The sequence below is a fragment of the Aphis gossypii genome, chromosome 2 (assembly GCF_020184175.1).
Source record: "Aphis gossypii isolate Hap1 chromosome 2, ASM2018417v2, whole genome shotgun sequence".
Taxonomy (NCBI): domain Eukaryota; kingdom Metazoa; phylum Arthropoda; class Insecta; order Hemiptera; family Aphididae; genus Aphis; species Aphis gossypii.
In genome coordinates this window covers 72,702,761-72,725,039 of record NC_065531.1, presented here as the reverse complement: position 1 = coordinate 72,725,039, position 22,279 = coordinate 72,702,761, and the positions used below count along the sequence as shown (strand labels likewise).

The following is a 22,279-nucleotide window of genomic DNA, read 5'->3' as shown; positions in this document are numbered from 1 at the left end:
GTCACCAACTTCGTGGAAACTCTTATCAACAAAATAGTTCACGCTCGTAGAACTTAAAGTAACTTGAGTTCACACATAAAAAAAATTTAATTTTAACTTTTATTCGTATACCCATGTCCCCGACAATTATTACACTTCTCCAATATCGTAACATATTTCGTAACTTTTTTGCAATTTTGTAAGTCAATTCATCGGAAATTTTATATTAAAATTTGGATAACACACTTAATTTTTTAGTTTTAAATATAATTTATTGTTGGAAGTATATTTATACTTTACAATTAATAAAGCAACTATAACAAGAAATAAAATGCAATTCAACTGTATAAAAAAATAAGAAAAATGAAAACCTGTAAAGTCAAACTGCTGTAATGTATGATTTGAATGTACCTCGTCATTGAGTAGGTTGCTGTAATAAATGTAAATGTGTTGAATTTGAATTTAACGATACACCATTCCTCATGAAAAAACGATTCTGAATGGAAACAGTGATAAACCACAATTTCTAAGAATATTTTATTATTTATTTAAAGTAGTATTACTATTAGTAATATGGTACAGTAAACTCATTTTGTAGAAAATATCGCGTCTTTTTATGATTATATATTACAAAATATTATTATACTCGAAGTATCAATACTATTAATTGGCATTATAAAATTGTATTCAAAGTGTATTCATATCAATACGTCTTACTACATTATAACAATTTTTCGACATAATTATAATCAGCTGTTTAAATCACGGACCAAGACTTAAAAATAAAAAACTATAGTATCAAACTACTTGAGACTAGCTGATATGGATATCCAGCTTGCTAAATATATTTTTTTACATTTCCATGAAGTAGTTAGACATCATTCAAAGGTTAGATTTATTAATATAACATTTAAAGAATAATAAACTATTTACAAGTTGTACGAACTAAAAGATCTTAAAATTAATGTTTCATTTGATACATTGTTCTTATAATTTTTTTTTTTTTTTCATAATAACATTTCAATTTCATTAAAATTTAAGTTTCAAATGCTTATAAAAAAAAAAAAAAAAAAATCGTTCCATTTTATTTATGATGTTTTTCAATTGCTATGTGAAAACTAATAATAAATCTTAAATTACATTTTCAAGATTGTTTTCAGTAAAAACTAAATTTGTAAAAAAATTATTAATCAAATTCTCACATCATTTATAAGACATTATTAACCAAATATACAGTTTTTTACACTCAGAATTTTAGTTTATAAATATGAACCTACTGATAAAAAAAGAACAAAAAACTTCTTGTTAAAATTTTGCATGCATCGACACAATGCTGAAAAGACAGAAATCAAATTTTAAACGGTCAAATGATCGCCGTTAACATAGTCCTAACTGGCATGTATTACTTCTGTCATATAACAGTAAATTTTCTTTCAGTAAAACAATTCAGTTAGTTACAGAAGTTGTGTTATTGTTTTTAATTTTAGAGCAAATTGACCTATCATAAAACTTTAAGGCAAGGACATTATCTGTTATACGTTGTCAATTGTTTATGATATTTTAATATTTAGGCAGGTTATGAAAACTGTTATATTTTACTTACAAGAAATAACAGATAATTTCCTTACCTTTACTTTTAATAATAGGTCAATTTATTTTAAAATAAAAAATAACAACACACCATTAATTCTAGAGAATTTCAAATTTACTATACTGTACGTTTGTAAAACAGAGACAACGCATACGAGTGTAACATTCTCTTAATATTGTGTTATCATAGACGTACAATCTAGTCACGATATCATATCTAGAAGTTCTTTAATTTTAATAAAATAAACGAATCAATGATATTTATTAAAGAATAGTGCCCGATCGGTAATGGCCAATTACTAATTTATTGCGAAAAATGTTGTTTCTAAGAATTATTTTTTTTAAATTGGGGTTTCAATATAATGATTTAAGTATTAAAAAAAAACACGTACACACTTCACAGATCTTTCCCCTCTACCCTGACATCTATATCAAATACATTATCTGTAGTTACAGACGACCAAGGAATATTAATGAAATGTACAAAATATTGTCAAGAATATGTATAACGATGATATCTATCATCCGGATTATACTGTTCCTAATTAAAAATCTAGATAGTGTGCGATGTCGATTAATACGGATTATTATATTAACCCTGGATCTCAAAAAGTATGCTTTTAATCTAGATTAGTTCTCTTGAGAAAAATATTAATTTGAAAATAATGCGTTTAATACGCAAGAATAACATTAATACTGTAATAAGAACAACCACTCCGTTTTAAATTAATCATCCCACTTATATACTCATTTGTGTTTTAAAAAACATTCAGATTTTTTAAACCCTAAAAAGTTAAACAATGTAATATATTTAGGTTAATAAAATCTTTTTCTAAATATTAATTGTCATATTAAATTTGTTACTAAAAAAGAAAAAATGATTATAAATTAGAACTAAAGCTTTAGTTTTGAAACTTTTCAAAAGAGTGTTTATTGTGTAAGTATAGGTGATTATAGACTTAAATCTAATAACTTATATAATAATTAATAATTAAGATATAATACCTCTATAAAACATATAATTTATCTATACTATTTGAATATAAAATATTCAAAGATCCATACTAACAATATTTTAATTTATATTTATCATTTAATACAACAAATTAAATTTTTACATATTATTAATGCATTAGATATAAATATTATCTTTCGTTATTTGTATAATTTTTTATTTTCGTAATTGTATATAGGTAAGTCCTGTGAAAATAATAATTCTTAACATATTATTATTATTATTTATAAGATATACATACTACATGCTGTAAAATAGTTATTTGAAATTAATTATTATAATTAATAGTTTTTAACCTTATACAAATAATTAAGTAAATTTAAATTAATTTTTTATTTATAACGGACATTAAAATGGACGAAAGTAAAAGAAAACTAGGTTTAATTGTTAATTCTTAACATACATTTTTCGTTTATAAGCAATTATTATGTGACGCAAGTAATTTTATTAACCGGTAAGTTAGTGACTGCGATTTCTACATCAACACACAAACCGTGTACCCAAAAGCCGTTTTCCTCGATAAAAGCCGATTATTTCTTGAATTCTTTAGTTCATTCAGTTCTCAGTTGGATCAGTTATACTTATATTATTTAAAATCCAGTCAAAAGAAGTTAAACCCATCAGCAACGGAGTTTGTGTACTTAACTAGAAATATATATATAATATTCGCAACGGAATAAAAGAAAATGGAGAAACTAATATAATATAGAAGTTGTTCTATATCGTCGTTAACCAACATTGTGCGTCCAATCTTAGAAAACGTTCTTATGTAAACAAAAACTACTAGAGTATGGTCAAATTTAAGTAGGTGTTTTATTGATAAACTATATTAAGCTACAAATATATTGAAAGACTTGTTGAAAGAATAAAAGCTAAAACGTATTAGTTGTTAAGTAAGATATTAGTTCACTTATTTTTTTTAAGGTTAAAATATGTTTGTGTTATCGATATGGAACCATTCAAATTCTTCATAGTCGGGTCATATTTTTTTTGTTTCAATCACAAACATTTATATTTTATTTAATTTGACTTTAAGTAAAACATTTGAATATATTAATATATGTATTTCTCAACGTCGCAGTACAAGATTTGGCCCGAATATAATGTGTACAAATATTAAAATGATTTATTTATTATGTTTTTGTCAAATAATATACAATTATGATAAATTTAAATATCAGTGTTACTACATATATAATAGTATTCAGTCAAAGATTAGGATTAATCTATTTGTTCATGATTTCATATTTTTTATAAAATGAACCAACTAGTTACATTCAATTGCTTTACTACACTAGCTTAGTAAAAATAATAAATTTTAAAATCAAAACTAAAAAAATCGAAGACAATTATTTGTTTTAATAATACAACTTATTTTTATTCGTTGGATTCATTTTTTCTTTAAAAAGCTGGTTAAATAGTCGTATATTATATTTTCTATAAATTTGTACAATTATTTTTTTCTTATAGGCATTAACTTGAATAATATCAACTTATTCCGTTCAATTGCTGATACAAATTTATTTAGCTTAAAAGTCTAAAACTTTTCTGAAATATATAACTCGACCAAATAATAATACACTTGAATGCACTGGACAAGAAGAGATTTGAAGAAATACCAAAAAGAAACTTTAGATAACAATACTTTTAGGATTCATTTATTGTACACAAATCTTTTGTCGAACAAAAATATTATTAAAACAAAATAAAGATAAAATCCACTGCTGCTCTTAGGACGAACATTTCTGTTAAGTTAAAGTGTGTTTAAAATGATGTTCTTTGCACTTCATTCGGTTTTAAATGAAATGTTGTTTTCAATTATTTACCATCATGACCATTATGACACCGTTTTGAATTTCTAACTATACTAAAAGACACCTAGAGTTGAATTTTATTTTAAATTCAGTTTTTTTTTTTTTTTTGTGTAAATTACATAGAAATTATTATATATGCTTATTTAATTATTTGTGATCATTGATTACAATAAAATTCATTAATATATATTAACTCAAGTATCTTTAGTGGTTACTATTTTAATCATTAGTCAAAAGTCAAAACACCATTCATTCTAAAAATAACCTTTACTAATACCATTACTAAAAATACTAATTTAAAGTGCAAACGTAAAAAAAAAATACATTTATATAAATGTATCGATTTTATTCATTCATATACATTTGTTTATTAGAAAATACCTTGATTTTAAATCATTAAAGAATAAAAATAAAAACAATATTATTGATTATCAACAAACTTATATGATTTGTACATAGCAAGAATAATCTTGAGTATAATCACAATAAAAAAACATTTAATAGCAGTTAAATGAATATAATTTCCAAATACTTAAAAACATAATTAAGCATAATTTTATGGTATTTAAGAAAAACAATAATTCATAATTATTATCAAAAAGCATACTCATATGTATATGTATATATGTATAGTTTCATTAAGTATGTTAACTGGCAAAACTTTATTCAACAAATAAACTGTTAAAATCTCAGTATAGGTTCAAAGTTTCAAACATAGGCAAAACATTTTACTTATTAAAATCAACAAACTGTATACACATTGTAATTTTTGACAAGTTAGTTGAAACTTGGTCATCTGCGCCAAGGTTAATCACTATACTTCCTTAAATTCGCTTTCCGATTTACCATTTATATAAGGAAATTATATATTGAAACCTACATGTATATAGTTTCCAATTTGTTATTCTGCTCTTAAAAATGAGTAACACTTGCATTTTTTTAATTAGATTAGCTGACTATCAAATATGTATTATAGTATTCTATTTCATGTTTTTAATAAAATAATATTTATTGTAACTTTAACACCTAAAAATATTTCAAATATAAAATATAGCGGCAAATGATAATTACAAAAATAATAAAATGTTTATATAATATCATTGTAAAGTTATATCAACAAAAAAAAAATCATAAAACTACACTATATTTATTTATTATATACATAATTTAATATTGAAATTATAATTGTTTATAAGTAAAAATTGATATTAAATCGAATAAATTTTAGGCATTTTAAGTAATTAATATGTTTTTTAAAACAATTATAATTAAAATAAAAAATATTTATTTTTTTGAAAAAAAAATACATTAATCCGTTATTTTTATATTTTGATTATTACAGCTTTATAAATGCCTATGAAGTTAAATATGCATACACACTTAAACATTAAATTATTCCCTAAAACTCTATGTCAATGCAATTATAAATTTAAACAAAATCTTACCTAATAAAAATATTTAAGATTTTATTTTTAAAAAAATACACATACATATTACATATATATTGATAATATAAAAATTTAAAAAAAAAATGTCACAAAATATGTGTGCCGTAAACAATACATGAGTATACCATTAGAGCAGAAGCGGAAAGCTAATCTTTCAGCGAACAATTGTTTTCGATTAGTACACACGCGTGGTGGTACGTTATTACACTTGAGATAATGTGCGTCAAAAATGTGAGATATATATATCAGTTGCATTCGTGAAAGCTTTATTTCGTGATCAGAGTAGAAGAACAATAAGAGCAAAAATAAATTAGCTGTCCCCGTCACACATTGTAGAACTTAGCAATATTATAAATATAATATATATATATTATACTATTATACACTTATTATACACGACAATGGTGTGTGCGTGTGGTTTGTGATCTCGTAGTGGCAGTGGAATACATGCGAAGAGTTAATGCATATAAGAGATACGTACGATAAAGCATATGGTCACGAGTATGGAAAAAGAAGGAGGAGATGAAAATAATAAGAATGAAGAGAATAAGCGGCAGAGAAAGAAGAAGAGAAGAAAGGAAAAGTGAACCGAAAAGCGGACATCCGGCCGACATGCGCTACCCGTATATAATTAATCAACGACGTTTTGCCGGTTAAACGTAATTAAACATGTTTATGGTAGAATGATAAACGGGCTCTCTTGGCCGACGCCACGCTATATAACCACCCCTACTATACCTGCACCTCATCTACCACTACCGCCTCCATCATCGCCGTCACCTCCATCGCGCCACTACCATCCCTTTCTTAAGCCGTTTTCAGGTCTAATCGCACGGCGTACGTCGTCTCATCTTTTCGGCTCATTCATTAACCTGCTTGCGTAGAGGAACAATCACGCTATCTCTTTTATGTGCACTTGGAGGAGAGATGGCAAGAGAAAGAGAAAGAGAGACATAGAGGCGTCGCGAAATATTGTAATGGATTCATGGCACACCGTCTCAAGAAAACAATGCAGTCATACGAGAAATCCGTGTGTGTGCGCAGCCAGTATGAGTTTGAACGTATGAGTGGTAGAGATTTAGTAGACGCACGCATAGTTGTCGGTTTGGATTTACCAACAACTTACATAATACAATATACACACGCAAAGTAATTTAGATACTTCAGTATAAGTATGGTCCGTCATCGCAGCACCAAAACACACAGTGGTAAACGTCTCACGTGCCATGTTTAAAAAAAAAAAAAAAACATTAAATTATCGATACAGTATGTGAATAAATAATACAATATGCAACAACAGTAGAATAAAATTAAATATATATATATATATATATTCAGTAACAGAGAAAAATATGTTAAATATTAAATATTTTACGTTAAAACGGGGACATGTCACGACCTTTGAAAATTTCAAATTAGAGATAGGTGATTAGGTTATAATATTCTTTATATCTAATTCAGTTTATAGTTCATAACAAATATATTATAAAATGCACGATATAATGTTTATAGTCTATAATGTACTAGTTTTGATTAAACTATGAAATAAAATTCTATCCGTAGTAAAAATATTACTAACCAATAACCACATGCTACTACGCATAATATCGCCGATAATAATTGACGTATTAAACCCTCATTTTGTTTCAACAGTCACTGGCATTTTTAGCTATTCAAAGAATTAACAAATCCTAAGCCATGTACATTATCTTTTTAATAATACAAAATATACTATATAATATATTATTACTAAAATCACTCCATATAAAATTTTTCTATAGCTTACTTATTAATAAGACTATTTATTTTGTAAGTTAAAAATATGGTTAGATTTTTACTGAATAATTTTTTTATTTCTAATAATTAGTTCAGAGATATGCTCTACAAGTAATTGACATCTGCTACTTATCATTTGGTAATTTAAACTGGTAATCGAATCAAAAGCATTTCTAGGAGTTAAATACAATATAATGATACTAACCAGAGCCCAGAGTAAAATCTTTAATTATATATTTAGAATGTGTAAACTTTTAAAACCTACATATCTTACAACTATTATATCGTGCAATTTATTTGGGAAAGCGTAAATTTTTTTTTGGTTTTTCATCCTAATGCTACACTTAACCATAAATGCATTTTATGTTTTTTTTTTTTTTCACTCTTATATATTATGGTTAGCAGCTAATTATTTATATTTTATTTTAAAGTTATATTCTCAACTTCGGTAAGGGAATCTTGAATGATTTTTACTTACACCTAAAATCTAATATCATACCTAATGCACATAATTATATTTGTGTATTTTATTATAATAATGCTAGTATGAGAGAGAATTGTGTTTCAATTTATTTAAACCAGAGTTAAGGGTCGCTTTTCTATAACTACCATGAATAATTGTAAAATAATTAGCTTGTGCGTTGATTGTAATGACATTTGTTTTTTTTTTTCATTTAAATTCCATTGCAAATTAGCTTATCGAGTTCATTGCATATTTTATTGGGTGCATAAAAAACTATACCAATTAGGTAGATATGTAAATTATAACTATATATTCATTCACATGAATAAAATAAAGAGTAATTAATAAGTACCTTTATATAACAAAACAGAATTTGCCAATTTAGATAAATAATCAATGTAGTCACACCAACTATAGGTGCATGGCACAAACGCCACAAACATTATCTGTCAAAACAACGCGCATCGTGTACACGCTATAGTTCATCACCACCATGATGACATCTCCCTGATGCATTTATTTTTTTTTTATTATTATTCCGAGCAATTCCACTGACATTATTTATCTCTTCGAAATATACATATCAGTGAAATAATGTTAATTTAAACATTTTAGTCTATAAATATATTAAAACTTAATTAGGCTTTTAACTGTAATATAGTTTTAATATTATTTTATGTCAAGTTAGCATTTTAGAATAAACATACAGCCATTTTGATCGACTCTTATTTCGATACATATATATTATTTATTCAATATTTTTATACTAAACAATATTTTTAATGAAATATTTAATTTATTTTAATGAAAAACATTTGATATATTTGATAAATTCATGTGCAAGAAGAAAAATATTATTAAAATAAAACATAGATAATTTATGTAAGAGATATATAAATGTAATATTTAAATACATTATAATATGTTGTTAAGGAAAAATGTTCATTTATAAACTTTAAATTGCATTAGGTGTACACAGAAGAAATAAAAGTTATTAAATAAAAAAAAACTACATTTAAATATTCAATTAGATATTTATTGTTTTATTTTTTACTAAATAAAAGACATTTATTTTAAAAGTAAGTACTTTATATTGAATATGTCAGATTTATTTTGTTTTCTAAATAAAACATGAAACCCAAATATTGCTAAATTGCTTTTATTATTTTATCGTGAATTCTTTCTATATCTGTAAATTCATCGACATTTATTATTGTTTAGGTATAAAAATAACTAGGTAGGTACTCTAACAATTCAATAATAATAAAGCTTTTTAATAATACATCATCCCTTGTCATTATACTATTACAGTTTAATATATGTATGCATTAAATACTAATACAAGAAAATGACATTTTACATTTTGATAATTGTATAAAGCTAATATCATATAATATGTAATTGTATTGTATTAAATAGTGGAAATGTAACTAACTTAATGGATTGCGTACATTGATGTCGCTATTTTACTTATACAATGCGTCGGTATTGGATCTGGAAGCAAATAATGCAACAATTAGAAGATACCAATTGCAATTGTTACAATAAATGCTTATCTGTCCTTTAAGGCAAATCTCACACATTGTATAACGAACATGAGTTTAATCAATTAGTGAACCTTTGAACGGCAACAACAGAAATGGTAGTACAATTGTGGCAAGCAATACGTGATAAAAATTACGGAGAGGACATTATATAGATAGGTCGTGTGTGATGATATGCAGCTCCACAGCAGCTGTGACAAACTATTTTCGAGAGGAAAAAGGTTGTCCCTACCTTGCAATTATAATAGTTATTATTATTAAGGCATAATGCTATATACATATATACATATTATATATATATGAGTTTACAAATAAATGTGTGTCGTCTATGCATATATACGTGAGTACGTGACCCTTCCACGTGCTTTTTTTTCCAGTGAAAATATAGAGGAAAACATTTTTCGACCTGAGGGACAATTTGACACGCTCTATTGAACATTGGAAATGTGCATGATTGGGTAGCTATCTCTCAGGTAGTGCTAACAAAACCCCCAATCTATTCTGTAGAGTTTCACCTTCCCCACACGGGTATACCTTCGGTTCAGTTAATTCTTTTACTCTATAAGATTGAAGTACTGATATAGACATGAGAGTTTCTAGTTTTATTTTCTCGAAACCGCATTTTTTACAGTTTTTCACAATAGATCATCCGAAAAAATATTTTGGCACAAATATCATAAACTAGGTGGGTAACGTTTTTTGTAACACAAAAATATCAATTTCTGTGTTTCATTTATTATTATATGTAAGATAAGAATTGATTTGACACACCATATATTGACGTTTCTCATTTGAATCATTATACTAGGTACTGCATTATGTTATATATTATGAATTACAATATTATGGATACATATAAAAAGTTTGTTTCACCTAACTTATAAAAAACAACCGTTACAAATTTACAATATAATACTATTTTATTATTATGTTAGATATTATATGTTTTTATGAACATTATTATAGACGTATATAGTGTATATTATAAAAGTTACATGTTTTGTCATTATATTCAGACAATACTCAATAAATTAATCGAATTTTACTTTTCCTTAGATGAATGATAAATAAAATTATACTATGTATTTATTTTTTTTATCTTCGATAAATGATTTATTTTTAATAAAAACAGTATAACATTTTAATGATATTTTTCAATAGTTAAAATGTATTTAACTATTAAAAAATATATACTTATTATAACTTAAAAATGTACATATTAATATAATACTTATTTATTTATTCATATATATATATATATATATATATATATTTTTTTTTTTTTTGAAATAGATTAAAACGAAAGAAAAATGCAACTGTCTGCAAAAATTAAAATAAACTTATAAAACAATTTATTCAAGATTTACATGAACATTTATATTAATATGAAACTAGGACGTTGTAATTCTATCCGTAGTTCAAGAAAAAAATGATAAATTATTAAAATATTGTTTGTTTAGTTCAAAAAAAAAAAAAAAAAAAAAAACGTGAATTTAAAGATAATCTCAACAAAAACTTCCCTTGGAAATTAACGATCGATGACGCATTAGGATAGTGAAATGTCAATTCAGTTGAATATAAATTACTTTAATTTAAATCGAATATCCATCTTCACTCTAAAGCTCCATGTCAACGGTGAGTAGCAAATAGTCTCAAAAGGATTTGTCAACATTTGATTAATCATTAATTCACAGTTCGTAAAAAAGTGTTTTGGAATATGAACATGCTCCAATCGTCATAACCCATTTGAAAGAAATATTCAAGAAATATATTATAATATGAATATTTATCCTTCTATTTTATTGAAAAAAATAATTCGCTTGAAACACGCATTACCATATGATTTATTTAAGTGAATTTTTATTTATCCACATGTAGCATATTATGGTAAATATATAATTGAAAAATAATGTGTTTTCGCATTATATTAAATTGAATATTATAAGACGTTATATATAGTAATAACAACCTTTGGTGTAAAGACAAGTACTGAAGGATAAAATATATATAAATTATAAATCATATTCAAAATAGTATTCGTGTAAATAATAAATTAAATTTTTCCTTAAAAATGTAAGTTTATAAATATTGATGACTGCAAGACCATTTAGCGTGAGCAACAGTGTTGAGAATTCTCAGGAAAATCAACTATTCGTTTTTCGTATCACAAGGGGTAACTTTGAGAGAAATAACTGAGCTTAATGGTTTAAAATCATGTAAATTGCATTCAATTGAATAATATAATATTGAAGTATTTCCATATTTATGTTCGAATTTCCAAAAGAAAATTTATGTTCACATAAATTTTTCGTTGGTAAATATTACAATTTAGATATTTTCTTATTTCAATCCTGTAATTTCATTTAACAAAATAACATAAAACTTTCTGTATTTTTTGAAAATTATAAATTTATTTAATAAAAATTTTAATTATTTTAAATGAAAATTATTTAATATAATGAGGTAAAAATGTAAATGCAGGAAAATACAAAAACAATAAAAATCTGTGTACTAGACAAACCCAGTTATTAGGTATTAAATTAACCTCATGATTAATAAATAAAAATATGTATTTTATGGTACATTCCAATATTATTAGTTATTAAATATTAATCTATATATACATTTTAACTAAATGTAAACAAAACACATCGAATTGCTAAGTGTTTATAATTTTGAACATAATATACATAGCTAAAAATGTATCATCTTTAAATAATATTACTCACTGAGTAAATACTCAGTGATGTAGTTGACAATAATAATAATTTTAGAGGCGATTGCTTTTGTTTTTTTTTTTTTTTTTAATAGGTGGCTAGATGGTGATTGGTGTATCCCTTAATTTGTAAACGTAATATGATATTCAATAGTTAAGTCATTACTGACCTAAGCTATAATTAGTTGTATTATATTACCGTGGATTAAATATATCAATTAATATTAGTTAACCCTTCTCCACTGTTTTTGTCTATAGTAATGGATGGATCCTTTTCCCTTGGTATATTTTTCTTTGAATTTTAAAAATTTTTAGTTCGCCACGCTACTGATATTACTAGATTACAAAAATGAAAATAAAAATATTATAGATTCATGGTATCTTTTCATACAGCATTTCTGTCAAATTTATTTTTAAAAATGTAGAACAACTTAATCATACAATTTAAAATGGGTTTAATTTTATTTCCACCATTGAATTCAAATGAGTTTACTGAAACTCTCATTTTACCATTATTATTAACTTCATTGGCTATAAAACAGCTATTGAACAGTAAAATACGATTTTCTCAGTCTTCCGAATGCGTTTCCGAATACCACTTCACCTCTGATACTACTGTTGATTCTATCGAATGTCAAAGGCGTAAGGGCGCAAGTGGTACAAATCGTAGATAGACTGCGGTATCGGTTGCGGTAGCATCGGTACTAGAAATCATGATGACGAAGGTGGTTGTAGTGTTAGGTCAGTGGCAGTAGAAATTCGGTTTTGGGCATTGATGAGGGTTCAAACGCACGTCCTTAGTTTCTAACTCAAAGTTCTCAATATAAACTTGACTGAAAGCTTTTGGCTGGTTATAATCAGGTGGCGAATGAAGTGTAAAATAAAAATAATTTTGTTTTTCGTTGTTTCTTTAATATATATACTCTCATATACGCTGAAAATTAGATTTAGCATTAAAATATCATATAATATAAAACAATGAATACATTGTAATAATTTAAACTTGTATTTGTTTCCACATTATATAAATATATATAAATTAATTAATTGTTTTTAAATATTTCAATGTTAACATCAACCTAAATTTATTTATTATTGCACATATTTATTTCTAATAAAATTGTGTCGGTTAGAAGAAACAAAAAATTTTTGAATCATTCGAATATTCAAATAAATATCAAATAACTTCAGTTTGTACAATGGACAAAAGAATAGGTTGAGCAATATCCTGAAGCAGAGTTTAAGTTAATGAATTATGTAAATGTGATGGAAACTGAAGGCGCAAAATAAAAGAAAGCTCAGAACGAACAATTTGTATAGTTCTATTTTTATTACTGTATACGAGTCTCCAGAAAATCTTAAAAATTCTTTTTATAATAAAAAAAAATACAAATACAAATTAAGAGCTAAAGGAATTGGATATACAAAAAAAAAAAACACAATACATTATATTATTATTTTAAATAGAGTTAACAATACAAATATTTAAAATTATTTTAGAAATGAAAATAAAAATGTTTTTCATTCATTAAGGATTTAATTTTAAATTTGTTTATATTAAATATCAATCAGTTTGATTTAAACATCATAAATTAATGTTATGTTAATTGGTATTAAAATATTTGTATAATTTACAAAATAATTGTATTGTCTCCAATATTGTTATATTTTTTAAGTATTAATAAGTTTTTCAAACAATTCATTACTTATTTAGACTGTATATAGGCACGAACGCAAGGGGTGTTTGTGTGTTTACCCTCCCCTATCTGAAATAACAGGAACAAAAAATAAATGACTTGACCTACAAATGTATAGACACCACCCCTTGGTTTGTAAATTGACGTAAAAAATAAAATGACCTAAGATGATCTCATCCATATAATGGCCAAAGTACCAAGACGTATAGATATTATTTTATAATGTAATTAAAATAAATACAATATGAATTAAAATATGATGTTTATGAACATTTTTCAAACTCTCAAAATTGTTTCCTGCGTTCGCGCCGACTATAATATAATTATACTATATAGCCTGTGAAACATAAAATATATTTTTATTTGTTAAACTCGGTGTTAATTATCAATAGATTTAGGAAATTTCATTTTTTCATCGATAACTTTCATTGTTAAATAATTAATTTTAATTTTACATTCATGGTTTATAGAAAAATTATAAATACATATATTGTAACTACCTGTATATTTAATAATATATATTTTATATATTTTATGGTACTCGCCGTTTTCCCCGAATCGAAATAATTCCCATACAAACTTTTTCTCGAATGGTGTTTTGAGTGTTTTGATCGAACGTCCGAAAACCTAAAACCTTTTTTTTTTTCGAACGCCTTTTTCCCGAAGCGTGTTGTCCCCGAAATTAATTTTTCTTTTTTTTATTACGAATAGCTACAGCGACGTATATCCTATATATTATATTTTATATCTAGAACTAAAATACAACTATTGCTATACATTTTAATCTATCAATGATCATTTATTTCATGCGATAAAGATAGTATTTACGAAAAAGTATAGGTATCTTGCATTTTTCAAACTTTGCCGTCATAACTCTATGACATATGACTTTTTAATATTTAATTATTACACTACATTATTTATTATATAATTATTAATTTTATTAGTTTATTTTTATATTTTATACTTATTATAAATTATCAACTTTAATATCGATTCGGTTAAAAGGTGTTCGGGAAAAACGGTTTTGAGTTTACGAACTTTCAGGTAAAATACCATTCGCAAAAAAGTTTATTCAAGAATTTTCATTCGGGAAAAATACCGATAACAATATTTAATTTATACATACGTGAAATTATATCAATATTCTTAAAATAAAACTGAATTTTTATTTATTCTACTAAGAATTAAATTTAAACAGTTATTATTTATTTATTTAGAATAATTAATTTAATTTTGAACACATAACAATTGATTATATATAAAATAATTTGATTACTCAAATTAACTTTAATATTAATTTTACAAACAGTAAAATCTCTGTTTAACGGAATCGCTTGAGACCAACAAATTGTTTTGTCGTGAAGAGTTTCCTGTTTTAGATAAATTAATTTCACTATTGTATATTTTGATCCAAGTCTATTGCTATTTTCTGTCATAAAAAACATTTCGTCCTATATAGGATTCGTTATAGAGAGGTATTTACTATTTACTATATATTTGTGTAGAATATTATAATTATTATTTAGAGTTATCATATCCAGTTTAGTGTATATGCTATATAATACAACACAATACACAAATTTATACCTACTAACTGTAATCGTTACATGGTTTTTAGGAGAAACAGTAAAAGTGTAACCATAAATATTCTGTTTAAATATTTCAAATTAATTATAAAATATTTATCGACTTGATTGGAATTAAATAATAAACAATAAAACTTTGTTCAAAATAATATTTTTTATAGTTTATAACATAATTATTATTGGATAATAAAAGTAATAATTTACCTATTTTAATTCTACTATATGAATATAATGCAATTTCAGTTCTAAATAGAGTTACCTATATGATAATTTAACTATAATATTATAATAATATAAATAACTTAAATTTAAATAAATTAATTATACTTGATGTGTTTAATAGCGGTAAAACATTATAACAGTCAAGAAAAATTAGATAAAACACATTTTCAACAAGGTTAATTACAAAAATAAAAAATACCTATATTACACGTCATTATTGCACACATTTTATTAAGATTTATATGAATAATTATAGAATAAAACATAAATATTATCCAGCTCATAAAATATCAAATTATTTATTTATTTCATAATATTTAAATTTAAAAATGATTATATTAGTAATACTGCTCATATATTTATGCATAAAAAAATATTCTACACCCACATAAAGATAACATTAATCAAAACCCTAATTTAGTAAATTTTCTATACTCTACTTAAGCTTAATTTCAACAAAATCCATTAACCCATTTTGGAGAATATAATAAGAAAATTTGATAGTATGACAAAAATTTAAAATTGTATCTGAGTAAAAATTTTTAATATATTTTATATAAATTTGATCAAATTATTTCGAAAATTAATTAATAAGTCAATAAACAAAAAAAAAAAAATGTAGTATATTTGTTTGCTTATGTCTTTAAATTTACATTATAAACTTTAATTTAAGAGCTAAAGAAAAAAGTTAAATAAACTTATTTAGATTCGTTTGATATATTCTAATGAAAAACAAAATAAATTGTTTAATATAATCAATATAATTTTCCAATAAAAAAATACTATTTATTTTTAAATTATTTAAGTCAATTTAAAAATGTTATCGATATGGTGTAGGTATAGTTGACTACCTTTTTGGATAAAAAAAAAATATATCAAACTTACCGTGAAAATGATGTATGTAATAAGTTTATTCTAGTCACATAGATAAATGTACTTTAGTAGAAGAACTTTAGACGTTCAAGTGAAAAAAAAAGGTTTTATATTAAACTACGCTACACCTGTTGCGAGCGTGCATCGAAAGCAGCAGTTTCTAAAAACATTTATTTTAACGATAGGTAAAATTGTGAACGAAATTTTATTCATTCACTTTTCCGAAAAAAAAAACAGCAAAATTCAACCACTTCAAAAAATGTATATTATCATTTAAGCCAAATATTATATTATATTCAAACGTGAAAATATTTTCATTTGAAGATTTTAATAAGTTGGTATGTGTGGTCATAGTCTTAAAAATGGACTATACTTATTATATAGTCACCTATATTTTTTACATCTCTTTGTAGAACGATTTCTCGCGTTCTAGTCACGTTCGGGTTCGTCCAAAATATTACTGACATATTAAACAACCGAAGAATGTCCATCGAAAAAATACACTGCAGAACTAAGCTATAGTTAGACGAAGGTTTTTTGGATTGTGGGTTTCAGGTATAGAAAGGAAAGCGAAGTAGTGAAAAAATAAAAGAAAAAACATACGCTGAAAAAAAAAATGACAAAGAAACTTCAGCCATTTAGAGAGGAAGAAAACCAATAAAAACCACGTCAATATTAGGACGTACTTTTTAAGTCTACTCTCTTTATCCCACCACTCGTATTCATCTACAGAATCAATGGCCTAAGAAAAAAATATACGGTGAATCATACAAAAAAAATATATTTATATATAGGTACACTTGACAGTACGAAGCGTTTGCAGTAGTGAACACAATGCAAAAAAAACCATCACAACTCAACACTAAGCTGACAGATGAAAAAATATTTTAAATTTGCAAGTGTTAATAAAAACGTAAAAAGTTTTTTTTTTCTTTTTTTATCAAATTTCGATTTCATGGTATTTTTAACCAAAAATGTTTAACTTAACTCATCAACATATTAACATTTTGAATTGCAATCACAGATAAATTAATTTCCAGATAATAAACATATTATTTTACTATAATGGAAAAACGTATTTTATTTCATACTTATACACTATTGTTAAATCAGTACGTGCGTTCATTTCTTCATCCGGTCAAAAAATATAAAAAAAAAAAACTGTAATGTTTATGTTCGGGTTCTGATCAACAACGTAGTAAGACTTTTGGAGATTAATAATCATTATATTTTTACAATTAATATTTTTATTAAAATATTATAATTTATACATGGAAAAATAGTACAAATTATGACGTAAAGTATGTACTTATAATTTACTAAGCAGATAAACTTTTATATTATTCAAAATTAACTAATTAATAATAAATATTTTCATTAATTTCAACATAAATTTTTGTTGGAATTATTGGACTATCGTTGGTTGTTATTTTCAGTAATATTTCTGGTTTTAAAGTCACAAACAAGATTCAATTACTTTGGTCACATTCATACATCTATAATAACCATAATATTATTGTGTTAACCTCACCAATAAATGCAAACTACGAGATTTTATAATACTGTATTATTATTTATTCATAATACTTCACACTTTATCACACATTTAAACAAATTGTATTGTCAGCAACATTTTGTAATTTATATAATCTTATTGGAATTAACTCAATTCTAAAATCATATTTTATACAATTTTACTCACCTTGTTTAATACTTGTTTATATAATCATTTTCATAAATTATAATATATTATGTTTATAATCAATTAGGTGTTGATAGTTTCCAAATATGTATTTAATCTAGAACTCTAGAGTATAGTTTGAATAAATTATTAACAAATAACTATTTTTTTTGATAATTTCCATTATAATAACAAAACTATAAAGAACGTTTTGAAACGTTTAACAAATTTAATATTGTCATTTGTTATTTTAAGAATACGCATAAATACATAATATAATAATATAATTATGACTTATTGTTTTCGATTAACCCGATTCTGTTATTAGTTGTTTAATTATAAATGTCGATTGATGATCAACAAGAGTACAAGACAAACAATGAATATAAAATGAAATGGTTATTAAACAAATATAAGATTCATGTCAACAGTATTAATATGTAATGATAATTATTATTGAGTGATCACAAATACCGATAACCACAACATAAAGTACGGTTTGGTAAATCAGTCGTAGTCTGATTGATTGATGAGGGGGTGCGGAAATCGATTTTAAAGACAATTAAATATTTATAATTACCACGACACGTCGCAGGGTTACCGGGCGGCCAAGTATAGGTGGTTAAAAATTGAAAGTAACGGTAGTACCAATAACAACAATGATCTAAATAATTAAGTGTTGATAATAATAACATGTAAAATATAATATAATCACTGTTATCAATATATTACCACACCATCGTATATTAATAATATTTTACGAGTTGAGATAATACTTTAAAGAATATCCTAAACAATTTTAAATTAGGTTCAACTTTTTCAAATCAAGTTCTTTTTAATGTATTAAATAAACAAATATGGTCACTTTTGCTTATCATATCTCATATTTACAGATTATAGAGTTATTTAAATGTAAAAATAAAAATCATAACAGTTATGAGCATCCTAACGTCTGTTTGCATTTTTTATACCAGTGTTTAAAAATCCAAATCAATTATTCGGGCACAAATCCCTGATTATAATTGAATACGATAGATTAAAGTGTGATGTATCGGTGTGGCAATACAACTGCTAATGGCGCGTGTAAAAATATAAAATAAATATAGCTATTAAAATTATGTCGATAGCACAACGTTTAACAGTATTTGCGTTCAGTTGTCACATGCTCACAGTTATATCTCAACCCATACCTGCAGGATAATCGTTAACTTTCGACATTGACATTTGTCACTGAAGACTTCGATTTTCTTTTTTTTTTTAACATTATTCGCACATCTGTGTTATATTTATAATTTTATTCTCATTATTAATACTTATAATAAAAAATGCTGGAACATACAGTACACCCTTAATATGCGTTCTTAGAAGAATAAAATTTGTTCTCTAACAATTATTGCTACGTTTTATCAAATCATTATCGTTCAATACTTTAACTGTCGATACATGATTTTATTTTATTTTATTTTATTTTAAAGACCGATAAGTCACAATACTTTTTAATCATACGTAGCTATTTTTTTAACGGTGGCAAATATAATAATATTTTTTAACTAGACACCATATTAATGTTAGATAATATACATAGATTATATTGCATCTATTATCTGCACTATTCACAGGTAACCGGATGATTTGCATAATAAATTAGAATAGCTCAGAAATAAATGAAATTTTTCTTTGTGTATTATCGGCCGTTGTCACGGAAAGTTTTTGACATTAACAAGATTAACAGCATCAATCTAGCACAAAGTATAAGATTAATTCAACAAATCTAATTTATTATTTCATGGTAATATTATTGAAATTTTCATTAGTAAAGTTTTAATTAAAATGTATAACTTTTTGTATTTAAAAAAACACTGAAATAGGTATATCAGACAATTGTATTTAAATATAGATTATTTTAGATTCTAAGTGGACCAAGAATATATTTGTGGTTTTACAATTGTATAATTATTGTTATTAGTTATTACTTTCGGGACAATATTTTTCATATTTAGTTAATAAAAAAAAATCAATACAATTAAATATAATAATCATACTAAATACCATAACAATTTTTATGGATAAGGGGGTGGGGGATGGGTCCTGAAAAAAATGTATTTCAAAGATATTTTGTATTAAAAAAAAAGTGTTTAGAAAATTTATTTAAGTAGATATATTAAAATTGTATAACATTATACTAACTTCTAGAAGAGAGGGTCAAGGCCCCATAGATACCTCTGTAACTCCGCCACTGAAAATATTAATTCCTAGATAAAATAATGAACTTAATTGACCATAATCACAATAATATTTAAAATGTCTTATGAATTTCAAATTTTGAAAATAGTTTTGAAACATAATTTTATCTAGTTTGGCATCTAACTTAGTATCTAAGATACATAAATAATAAAAATACAATAATTCTGTTTTAGTATATCAAGTGTATAAACAACGTGTTTAAAATAAGTTCTGTGTAGAAATTGTAGAAGTCCTTTTTGAATTTGAGCCATCTCCTACCTAACTACGTTGCAAATAAGTTTTGTAATTTTGAATATTAATAGCATTAAGTTACTGCAAAAACATAGTGAACAAACAAAAATCTTATCTTCTAGGTAAATATAAATTTAAATAATAAGATGTAAAGTTTTCAGTAAAATTACCTCGTGGAACAATTGGTTTAAATGATTACATGATAGTTAATGGTGAAAATATTATTTAGAACTTTCATTATGAGTTACAACAAATTCAACGATTTTTTTTAGAGTCCATTAGTTTTTATGAAATATTTATCATAGTAGTATTATTAATTTTATAATTTCATTATCATTACAGCATAAAATTTAAGTCACTATGTAACATATACATTGTTAGAAAACTTAGCGTATAAATAACATTTTAACTTCTAAGTGATATAATAGATACGATATTATATATTTAAATTTAACTTCAATAATTAATATGTACGTGGTTAGTACTCAAACAATTAAAAAAAAAAAAACAAATCATAATTAATCAAACAACAAATTGACTGATTAACAAAACACATTAAAATTAGTTCAATAATATATTTTTATACAATTTATTGTATGCTATGCGTGGTGTTATATTTCTAAATATAATTCCTACTTAGATAGTATTTAATGATTTTACTATGTAATATACTTTACAATACAACATTTTTAAATATTTTCTTACATTAGTTTTTAAATCAAATACCTACTTATAGTTTACTTTTATTGATGAATTATATTATAGGTTAAAAATAATTATAATAATGATTTTAAAATTCATTAAAATATTAAGTTTAAAAAATAGTATAGTATATGATTTTTAAATTTTTGATCATACATAGCGAATTTCAATATTTTAAATGAACTTTTTCATTGGTGGAATTATTCACTTACATTTTTTTAATCTAGTCACTAGGAGGTAGTTTCATTTTCAGGTAACTGCACAAAAAACGTACATTCAATCAATAAATCATACAGCGATGATATAATATTCAAAATATAATCAAATAATAGACATTAAATGTAGAAGGGTGAAAAATTACATTTCTACGATGCCTCTGATACTGCTAAATCAATTTTTCTAGAATGAAAAATAAAAACAATTGGAATCGGATCTATAAAATATACATATACATATTATCCGTTTATTGGACGACATTATAATTTCTTTTAACAATATTATATACCACGAATACGGATACTTAAGTGGTAAAACAATTATGCTGTGAAAACAAAATCAGTATATAAATATACAGTTAAAAATAGAATTACAGTATGCATAATTACTATATAGGGTGACATTATTCAAAGTTGAAAATTTCACAAAGTTTCGTCACGGCACAGAACAATAAAACCATGTCCGACTATAAACACGGC

At 24.5% G+C, this 22,279-nt stretch overlaps 1 protein-coding gene and 1 long non-coding RNA gene across 2 annotated transcripts in view; both read right to left on the bottom strand.

Moving 5' to 3' along the window:
* The window catches only part of LOC114125896 (dopamine D2-like receptor), a 251,374-nt gene that overhangs the window by 181,109 nt on the left and 47,986 nt on the right, over nucleotides 1-22,279 (bottom strand). The window lies entirely within an intron of this gene.
* Nucleotides 12,411-21,097, bottom strand: LOC126549630 (uncharacterized). The gene is made up of 3 exons (XR_007603733.1): nucleotides 20,595-21,097; nucleotides 18,988-19,071; nucleotides 12,411-13,279 (listed from the first exon to the last, which is right to left on the bottom strand). It is a non-coding gene; the product is annotated as an uncharacterized LOC126549630 (long non-coding RNA).